Here is a 9,237-nt window from a genome sequence, read left to right as displayed (position 1 = left end):
GCCAAGTCAACTGACCGACCAGTACAAGAAGACAATTCGGGTATCTATTGAGAACGATACCAAAGGAACAGACTGAACACTTCCATATTCATGCAAGTCTGAGGAAAGACTGTAGGCTGCAGAAGACAGTACTACCAGATCCTTCCACTTCGGGATAAGACAGAAAGGAAATCTTCCAAGTACAAACAACTGTCCAACAGACAGTGACTACATCAAGTAAAAGACAAACCCGGCAGGTTTGTCTTACAGACCGGCAGGTCTGAGACAGAATACCAGGTCTGAGGTTGACCATCAGGTCTGAGGAAACGACCGCAGGTCTGAACCTCTGAAACACTGAATCACTGCACCTCTGCTCAGCCAATCAGATTCAAGGAAGTGAAATATGACCGTTGGCATATTTCACCTATAAAAGGAGGTAGTTGCAGAAGAGTAAATGCGGGACATTAAGAGACAACAGTGTGATATTGAGATATTAAGAGCATTTACTACAAGTGATAAGAGTGTGCTGTTTTAGAAAAACCTAAGTGTTGAAAGTTGAAGTGTGTTTTACAATTTCGGTGTAAATTGTAAGAGTATTATCGAGCAGGAAATAAGTCTCGATCGGCCTGTACTTGTATTCCTTAGTGAATATCCTTCTCGCGGTTTCGAGAGGAAGGGGTGACGTAGGAGTTTTATCTCCGAACATCCATAAAATCTGTCTTGTTATTTACTTTCTGCCGGCTTCATTATCTAACCGACTAACTTAACCACACCGCTCCAAACCGACTCTACACTAACCATACCGAATATCCAGATTACCAAAACCGACCCACCATTTCCAAATCTCCATCATCCGAAACCGGCCTTGTCTATCAAACAAGCGTGCTGCTTCAATCTGAAAGCAAACCTCTTCCGCGCTTGAACCTAGTTCAAGGGTTTGTGACAGGTTGTGTAGTATTGAAACCCCGGTGTTAATCTCTAACCGGATTAACCACCACCCTTCGAGTGTGAACCGCTAACCGGTCCAACCCCCGGTTCACCAGCGGCGATCTAGATCCTAACAGTATATGATGAAAAATAAAATATGATAATTGAGAAACCATAGTATCTACATATTTCTTTTTTCAATAATAAATTATTATTTTATAAAAAAGTTTAATATAAATTATCAATAAATAAGAGTTAAAAAATAAACTTAACAATGACGACGCGGATTCATATTAAAACACTATAAATACAAATCGAATTCGCATATCTTTTCTCTGCGTCAAGTTTAAGTAGTTGAGATGATCGGAGGAGCAAAATCTCTTTCTTCTTCTTCACTGCGTTTTACGCTATTTCTTTTACCGAGAGCTATCCGACCGACACAAATGGGGTACTATAATTTTTTTAAAATCTTCGCTAATACGAATTTGTTTGTGTTTATCACTTTTTATAATCTCAACACTCATTAAGCTTTTGCAATACAGAAAATTTCCCTGGGGAATCCAACACCTTCCCTCATGATCCCACAAAAGACAATTCGAATTCAACTAACCAACTCAAGTGACAAAGGGGAGAACACACAGACAACCCCTTATTAATCATGAAAACATCAGTGAAGGAAATGATAAAAACACACCGGGTATGTATTCTTACACTCTTAATAAATATGCTAAGATGAATGCAAACAACCATAGGAATGATAGTGGAATACATGTTAATATCATATGAAATGTAGATAGCCTAGGAAATGCTGATAGCCTGGGAAATTAAACTTTAAATAATGAATGCACTATTAAGGAAAACAATAAACAAGTTTCCTAGAAATTGTCATATTTTACAATTCAACTAACAACAATGGTAAGAAAATCTCCAAGGGACCTAATGGGAAAGAGTTTGTCACCGAAATAGAAAGAGAAGGTTTGTGGGAAAGATCAGAATAATGCAGAAAAATAGAAAAATAATACATGAAAGAAGACAAAGTAGAATGGTAAATGGCGAGTAAGTTTCAACGAAAGGGTTAACCTAAAACGCTTGAGAACCAGATTTATAGATTGTTGATCCTAGCTAAGAAAGGTCATATAAGACTCAACAAGGAGAAGAGTGAGCAATATACTATCCAACTTAACATCCATTATCTGATATACTAAAATATAACTTCATTTAAATTTAAGTGTAATATCGATATACGATTTGTGGGCTCAAACTCACCTCGAAAGATTTTTTTTTTAATAAATTAAGGTCAAATTATTTATAATTTTTCAATCTATTTCATTATTCGATAAAATATTTATTTGATTTTCCCCCTTTATTTGTAAGCCACCCAATTTTTTTTAAATCCACCAAAATTATTTTAAGTCCACCTTAACTTCAAACTCTAGATCCGTCCCGGTAAATAGATAGTGTTCAATATTTGGTCCGAACCGAATATATGACCGATTTTGAATTTCATTTTCGGTTTTTGAATCGAATTTTAAACAAATTTTTATTATATATTATATAATTAGATAAAATTAAAAAATCTTAGTTCGAATTCGAACAAATATCGAATTCAAATCAGTTCTATTTTATTAAAATTTATTTTAAAAAAATGGTACAATTTATCATATCTGATGGAAAATAAAAAATGTCATATGTGGGAAACCATATTATCTGCATCATCCTTTATGAATATTCCCCATATTTCTTTTTTCAATAATAAATTATTATTTTATATAAATTATAAATAAATAACGCGGATTCATATTAAATCCCTATAAATACAAATCGAAATCGAATCTCTTTTCTCTGCTTCAAGTTTAAGCATGTCGGAGCGAAATCTCTTTCTTCTTCTTCACTGCGTTTTACGCTATTTCTTTTACCCAGAGCTCTCCGACCGACACAAATGGGGGACGTAATACTCTCAGATCCGTGGACTCTAATCTGATTCCGATTTGTGCGATAATCGGACTCGTCTTCTCTCTGTCTCTCTCTCGCGCTTGTACAGTGGTTATCGTCTCCAAACTCAAGAACGACTTCTCAACGACCATAACGTCGTCCTTAAATGCGCCGAAATTCAGAATACCAGATCTGAAGGTAATGATTTTTAGATTCAGATCTTGTCGATTTGGTAATTCTACTGAATGAGTTGTTATCTTACGTTACGTGTTAGATTTCTGAGATTTTCTATGTAATCGTTGTTGTTCATCTGCGTTCTTGACCGTTCCTTCCAGTGTTTCGTGTTTATTTCTCATTTCTTGTAAGAAAAAAACAATATATTCGGTCAATGATCAAACCCTAATTTCCCAAACTTTCTCGGTTTGATCAATGTATTCGGTCAATGATCATTTTGGTTTAGTTGATTAGATTCGATAATGACCTAATTTTTGAAACCCTAATAAAACATCATTCTTGAATGCATCCCATTCAAAACCCCATGTGCTCCATTAAATAATTTGTAAGATATCCTGAATCCTCACAAACTAGTTCCATCAATCTTGTCCTCATCAATTTTAGGATTATTTAAAATAACCTTCTTCCTGTTGTACTAATTTCTATGCTCGTGAAACTTTTGTCTTTGATTGTGAAATTTCTGAAAATCTGGGTTTGCTCTTTCGATCCAAACTCAAGAGTTAGTTCCTTCAAAATTGTCTAGACACAATTTTATGATTCTTTAATTATAAGCTTCTTTCACATTATTTTTATTATGCTTTCTATTCATATTGGTTGTTATTTGTCAGGTTTGCATATGATGGGCGATATATTTCATCTCCAACCTCGTTATCCTTTTTGGCGGAAGTCGATGATGACACTTCTATGAGCTCTTTCTCGATTTTGTTGACATAGGTATTTTCTTGATTCATGTTTTGCTTTCAGATTTGTTAAAACTTGTGACTACATTGCTTTTAATCTTTTAGTTGAGTTTTGTTGTTCTCTTGTTTTTCTTGTTGTATTAACATGAATTACTAAATTTGAAAATACTTCATTTATACCTATTCTCTTGGCTATTATTAGTATGAGACATCATTAACTTGTGATTTTGGACTTAATAAATATTAAGTATAAAATCATTATGTTTAAGAATGCTTCATTTCTTCATTTTTGCATATTCATTTCTTAGTTTTTTAGTCTTTAAAATTTTTGATAAACTAATTTTATATCCCACCATGATAGAAACACAAAAATAAAAAAACGATATCATGTTGGTTTTATAATGATTGTGATTTGATGGATTGTGGATTTGGAACGGAAAATTGTATTCTGATTTAAATTATAGAATCACTATATTCAAGAATACTTAATTTCTGCATATTCTCTTGGCTATTATTAATATGAGACATCATTTAATTTGTGAATTTTGACTTAACATAATATCAAATGATTAAAACATTATGTTTGAGAATACTTCATTTCTGCATATTCTCTTACTTTTTGTTTTAGTTATAAAACTTTTGATAAACTTATTTTGTTGCTCTATGGATAGAAATAGAAAAGTAAAAATTAGATACCACATCACTTATTAATGGTGGTTTATAGTGATTGTGATTTGGATGACTTTTGGGTTTTGAAGTAAAATTGTATTCTAATTGAAATTATAGAATAACAATATTTGAGAATATTTAATTTCTGCATATTCTCTTGGCTATTATTAATATGAGACATCAAATGATTAAAATATTCTGTTTGAGAATACTTCATTTCTGCATATTCTCTTACTTAATTGTTTTAGTCTTAAAACTTTTGATAAACTTATATTGTTGCTCCATGGATACAAATAGAAAAGTAAAAAATAGATACAACATCACTTATTAATGGATTGGGTTTTGAAGTAAAATTGTATTCGGTTGAAACTATAGAATAACAATATTTGAGAATACTTAATTTGGCTATTGTTAATATGAGACATCAAATCATTAAAATGTTATGTTTGAGAATACTTCATTTCTGCATATTCTCTTACTTAATTGTTTGTGTTAAAATTTTTGATAAACTTATTTGGTTGTAATGTGAATAGAAATAGAAAAGTCAAAAATGATACGACATCACTTATTAATGTTGGTTTAAAGTGATTGTGATTTGGATAACTTGTGGGTTTTGAAGTAAAATTATAATCGGATTGAAAATATAGAATAATAATATTTGAGAATACTTCATTTATCTGCTTATTCTCTTGGCTATTATGAATATGAGACATCATGTACTTTGTGATTTTAGACTTGACAAATATTAAGTATAATACTTTATTTCTACATATTATTACTTAGTTGTTTCAATCTTGAAATTTTTTTATAAACTTATTTTGATGTCCAATGAGATAGAAATACAAAAGTAAAAAATAATTAAAATGAAATCACTTGTTTTATAATGATTTTGATTTGATGGATTGTGGATTTGGAACATAAAATTGTATTTAGATTTAAATTATATAATCAATATATTTAAGAATACTTAATTTCTGTATATTCTCTTGGCTATTATTAATATGAGACATCATTTAAATAGTGATTTTTGACTTAACATATACTATCAAATGATTAAAACATTATGTTGGAGAATAATTCATTTCTCCATATTCTCTTACTTAATTGTTTTAGTCTTAAAATTTTTGATAAACTTATTTTGTTGCCCCGGGATAGAAATAGAAAAGTCAAAAATGGATACGACATCACTTATTAAGTTATAATTCATGGATTCGAGTTGTCCATAGTCAATAAATATATTAGAAAATTAACTATCCATCTAAGTTAATTTATTTATATAATTTTAACATTAAACTATTACACAATTTTTTATATTAATTTGAAAGAAATTTAAAAATAATTAAAAATAATAAAAAATTACATAGAATCTCATGCATATCTAATTTTTGGAACTGGTTCTGATCATGTGAGATTTTTACAATCAAAACTTAATTATTTTAATAAAAATAAAATTTAAAGTTAGTTACAAATTGAATTAATTAAATTTAATTTAGATTAAACCAAAAGTTAATTATTTGGTTACATTTTACTTGTGTGGAATTTCTAGTTGTCAAATTATTTAGGAAATCTGCAATATTCTCATTATGGGAGTATTAATTTATGATTTGAATTTTAAGAAATTAATATGTATATATAAATTTCACTATAGAACAAATTATAAATGCATAAAATATATATTTAAAATAAATGGACTTTAATTATTAAACAAAAAATTAATGAATTAATAATCAGAGGGAGGATGATTATAGGCGGTTCAAACAAATAAAACTGCCCATCTCTCTGCAAGAATTACCCTTTCAGATTGAGCCGAAGCATCCATTGAAGAAGAAGGAGAAAAAGAATGTCCTATTGCAGCTCCTCCTCTTATGTAGCTTTACTTTCAGTCCAACAAAATCAATCATCGGATTCAAACATGTAAGTGACTTTACTTCCTAGATTCACTCAATCTCTAACATTCTTCTTCTTCTTTAATAACTAATAGATCTAAACTGGAAAACATTCTGTCGTCTGCGTCTGAGGCGGAGAAATCGGTGTATCCAAAAATGAAGGCGTCAATGGTGCCGGAAATTGGGGAAATAACGGTGAAAATGATGAGCGATGGTAGTAAGAGAAGAAGATTAGGAAACTTTCAGGTATGTGCTTTGTGCAATTATTGCGGCGTCAGCGGTGACGGTTATTGTTTACCTTCTCCTTGCTGTTATGCCATTAATTGTAATCTTCCAAACAAGTCTTTTGGTTTCTATTCTTTCACTGCTAAAACCTGCAATTGCTTCGGTTGCCATCAATGAGGCTTAGTTTGATTCAAACTTATTTGTTATATTTTATATGCGTATTATTTCACTTTTGTTTTCAATTTATTTGTCAAAATCAAACATGTTCCATTTCATTTAGCAATTGAAGGATTCGGTCGGTCAGAGCTCTGCGCCAGTTAAGAGGAGAAGTGTGATCGGAGAGTGAAATCCACCACTTGACGACCGTTCCTTCCAAATCATCCTCAGGTCGGTCAGTTCTTCTCATCTCAATTCATTTCTAATAATTAATGGCTCAGACAAACCCTAATTTTCCAAACTTTTTACCCTGTTTGATCAATCAATGTATTCGAGTCAATCAATATTATGTTTCTTTAATTAGTTGATCAGTGAAACTCTTTCTTGACGGAAAATGGATGAAGGTTCGCCCCATTGCACCTCAAAACATTATTTGGTTTAAGGGTTTTTTTTGGGGCAAACTGATATTATTTTTTGGATATGATCGAGATTTTTCATTTGGTATAAGAATTAGTTTCTGCATCAATATCCCCAAATTGTAGTATAATATTCTGATTCATTTGAGAATGTTTTGTTTCTGATTTTTACCAAAATGACAAATGTATCCTTTTCATATTCATATCCTGCTGCTGCGCTAAGAGAACCTATGAGTGCACTGTTCATAGTTGGAGTCTGGGTTTGATGTACTATCAGCCAAGCAAAAGGGAAACAATGGAGGAAGATACATCTGCCACCCAGTATGAAGATTACACGAAAAAAGTCTAATTCAGGTTCATACCCTTTATTTACTAGTCAATTTTCAGATAGATTTATGCATTGCTTTTGTATTCTCACTACTGAAAATGGTTTCTTTATCAAAACTAGTCTTTATGTTCAACTTTTTGTTTTCTTTATTATGTTACCATTCAGAATTAAAAGTATCAATACATTCCTCCACCACCGAATCCTCCGCGTCTCTCTTCTCGGTCGGTCGGAGCTCTACGCCAGTTAAGAAAAGAAGTGTGATCGGAGAGTGAAATCTACCAACCGACAACCGTTCCTTCCACATCATCCTCAGGTCGGTCAGTTCTTCTCATCTTATATCATTTCTAATAATTAATGGCTCAGACAAACCCTAATTTTCCAAACTTTTTACCCTGTTTGATCAATCAATGTATTCGAGTCAATCAATATTATGTTTCTTTAATTAGTTGATCAGTGAAACTCTTTCTTGACGGAAAATGGATGAAGGTTCGCCCAATTGCACCTCAAAACATTATTTGGTTTAAGGGTTTTTTTTTGGGCAAACTGATATTATTTTTTGGATATGATCGAGATTTTTCATTTGGTATAAGAATTAGTTTTTGCATCAATATCCCCAAATTGTAGTATAATATTCTGATTCATTTGAGAATGTTTTGTTTCTGATTTTTACCAAAATGACAAATATATCCTTTTCATATTCATATCCTGCTACTGCGCTAAGAGAACCTATGAGTGCACTGTTCATAGTTGGAGTCTAGGTTTGATGTACTATCAGCCAAGCAAAAGGGAAACAATGGAGGAAGATACATCTGCCACCCAATATGAAGATTACACGAAAAAAGTCTAATTCAGGTTCATACCCTTTATTTACTAGTCAATTTTCAGATAGATTTATGCCTTGTTTTTGTATTCTCACTACTGAAAGTGGTTTCTTTATCAAAACTAGTCTTTATGTTCAACTTTTTGTTTTCTTTATTATGTTACCATTCAGAATTAAAAGTATCAATACACTCCTCCACCACCGAATCCTACGCGTCTCTCTTCTCGGTCGGTCGGAGCTCTACGCTAGTTAAGAGGAGAAGTGTGATCGGAGAGTGAAATCCACCAACCGACAACCGTTCAACCGTTCCTTCCACATCATCCTCAGGTCGGTCAGTTCTTCTCATCTCATATCATTTATAATAATTAATGGCTCAGACAAACCCTAATTTCCCAAACTTTCTTACCCTGTTTGATCAATCAATGTATTCGAGTCAATCAATAATCATGTTTCTTTAATTAGTTGATCAATGAAACTCTTTTTTGACGGAAAATGGATGAAGGTTCGCCCCATTGCACCTCAAAACATTATTTGGTTTAAGGGTTTTTTTTGGGGCAAACTGATATTATTTTTTGGATATGATCGAGATTTTTCATTTGGTATAAGAATTAGTTTCTGCATCAATATCTCCAAATTGTAGTATAATGTTCTGCTTCATTTGAGAATGTTTTGTTTCTGATTTTTTACTAAAATGACAAATGTATCCTTTTCATATTCATATCCTGCTGCTGCGCTAAAAGAACCTATGAGTGCACTGTTCATAGTTGCAGTCTGGGTTTGATGTACTATCAGCCAAGCAAAAGGGCAACATTGGAGGAAGATACATCTGCCACCCAGTATGAAGATTACACGAAAAAAGTCCAATTCAGGTTCATACCCTTTATTTACTAGTCAATTTTCAGATAGATTTATGCCTTGGTTTTGTATTTTGGTAACTCTCACTACTGAATGTGGTTTCTTTATCAAAACTAGTCTTTCTGTTCAA

General features: G+C 32.0%; 1 long non-coding RNA gene across 1 annotated transcript; it reads left to right on the top strand.

Moving 5' to 3' along the window:
* Positions 1–2,739: 2,739 nt before the first annotated feature.
* On the top strand, positions 2,740–9,237 carry LOC124915215. Its single transcript, XR_007096845.1, has 8 exons — positions 2,740–3,036; positions 3,681–3,786; positions 6,403–6,553; positions 6,813–7,458; positions 7,598–7,745; positions 8,154–8,284; positions 8,424–8,579; positions 8,993–9,237. It is a non-coding gene; the product is annotated as an uncharacterized LOC124915215 (long non-coding RNA).

The sequence above is a fragment of the Impatiens glandulifera genome, chromosome 1, assembly GCF_907164915.1.
Source record: "Impatiens glandulifera chromosome 1, dImpGla2.1, whole genome shotgun sequence".
NCBI classification, from domain to species: Eukaryota; Viridiplantae; Streptophyta; class Magnoliopsida; order Ericales; family Balsaminaceae; genus Impatiens; species Impatiens glandulifera.
The sequence above is the reverse complement of the archived record's forward strand: the minus strand, read 5'-3'. Positions and strand labels throughout refer to the sequence as shown.